This window comes from Belonocnema kinseyi, chromosome 3 (assembly GCF_010883055.1).
Source record: "Belonocnema kinseyi isolate 2016_QV_RU_SX_M_011 chromosome 3, B_treatae_v1, whole genome shotgun sequence".
NCBI lineage: Eukaryota > Metazoa > Arthropoda > Insecta > Hymenoptera > Cynipidae > Belonocnema > Belonocnema kinseyi.
Genome location: NC_046659.1, coordinates 88608489 through 88610739, shown reverse-complemented (window position 1 = coordinate 88610739; position 2251 = coordinate 88608489).

Sequence of the window (2251 nt, the reverse complement as noted above, 5' to 3'; positions counted from 1 at the left end):
GGACATCTTTACTATAACTTTACAACATCCTATGTCCATGACGTTAAGGTGTCTTTACGATATCACAAATAAGTCGCATGATCTGACGATGTCTTTACGACATCGTAAAGACAGCGAAACGACGTGGACATAGGAAGTCGTAAAGTTGTCGCAAAGATGTCGTAGCGATGTCGTAAAGACGTCACCAAATTTTGCGCCCACTGGGAACCCTACTAGCTATTTCGTTTTCAGTATATTGAAAAAAGAATATTATTCAAAAGAAAACCTAATTGAACTTAGATTATTAAAAGTTAGGCGAGGGTGGATTATGATATCTTGTTTTATCATAATATAAATATATACACAACACCCGATATATGCACTCCTGATTTACGCTATTTCAAGAATTGATGTCAGCAGTTTCTTAATGAGAGAAACCGCGGGACCGAGAGGGAGACGGTGTATAATTAAGTGTGACAAAAAGTATGAGGGGCGCACTCTCGCAAGGAGAAGGCCTGAAGATCGAGATTCAAATCGAGGTTGCGTAAGCATAACTCAAAAGATTATCGAATTTCATTCGATACATGTCATGGCTTTTTTTCAGTGGGGTCCGGTTCTAAAAGTAGGAATTTTTTTTAATTTCGACTGCCCTCACTGATTTACTAGTGTCAGTCATGCACCCCTCTCATCGAGCGGCGGTGGCCTGATCGTAACACGGCCGGTTGCAAATCCGCTGCTGTGGGGTTCGAATCTTTTAGCTAGACTTTTTTTACATGATTAAAAACTCCGAATTATATAATTAAGAATTTAATCACTCTAACCTGCCATTTAAACACAAAATAAATCTCAGTAAATAGTTTCTTCTTTTAATCTTTCTTGAAGAACGTTTTTTTTTCAAGTTGTCAAAGACAACCATCAATAACTGATATTAAACATAATCATTTAAAATATGAAATACATACACATTTTTACCAGTAGAATTTTCGTCATTTTCCATTTTTTTTCTTTGAAAACAGCCTCTTTTCACTAAGAGCACCACGAGAAATAGTGACTTTCCATGATTCTGGATTTTCCCGAAATGGCGAGAAAAAAATTAATTTATAAATGATTATTAATTTAATAATAATTAAAATATTCATTCACAAAATTATATGCAATATTTAACTATGCAGGAAAAAGTTTCACGCCAGAAAATTCGAACCCCAAAGCAGCAGAGTTGCAACCATAAACGCTACCACAAAGCCAACTCTGCTCGGAGAGAGAGGTGACGCGTGACTTCAAGAGGGTTCCGAAAGCAAGTTCACGTGAAAAGATTTTCAAGTGATTGAATAACAAGTGATTTTATTGTAAAAATAGACATACTATGAATAAAAAAAGTCATATTCTCACTTCGACATAACTTATATACATATTTAATTATCTGAACTGGAAAAGCAATAAAAAAACTAGTACATTTCAAGAGTATACTAAAGTTAGAAGGTGTATTCAAAAATTCTGTCGAACTGTACAAAGCCTGTTAGTTAAAATCAGTTTCTATATTTTATTCAGTGGATTCATTCCAAGGAGTGTCATTGCTTCAGAAAGAACATTTATACGTTAGGAAGAACCAATTTCTAAAAAGTTACAGCGGATCATGAATATTTTATTATCAGTGCTGGTAGATTTTTATTCATTTCATGAAGGAGTAAAAAACCGAATTTTTCAAAGTTTTTCAAAAAATTGTATATTGCATATAATATGTTGTTGTCCCTTATGTTGTATATTCGTTCACAAAAAAAACTGTAGGGTAAGGGGGGGGGCAGCGCCAACCAGTGGGGCAAAGCTGATTTTCCTTATAGCATGGCTATTATTTAACAATTTTAGTTGTGCTTTGCACAACTTTCGTACTTTCAATCCACCCTATCATTAGAGGTACACTACACTCGCATTTTATATTTCTGCACAAATTGAAAAAAGAACTGTTCAGTACGCTATTTTACCTAGTATACCAAAAGGCAATCCAATTATTCAGTAAGTCCGAAATCATCGAGATTTGATGAGATCCGCGAAAGTCAATTTTCACATAAATCCAATACCTGCTCATTAAGATAAGAATGAAACAGTTTTCAACATAAAATAATTATAACCTACAAAATACATAAAATTATGCTCTATTATATACAGTCTGTCCAGTTAAAGCGTGGGTGGCTTTACTCGCAGTCGGTAAGGTGTATCGACATGATGTTGGTGTCAAAATATTAAGAAGAGCTCCCTCTTTCATGCTTTTTGATTT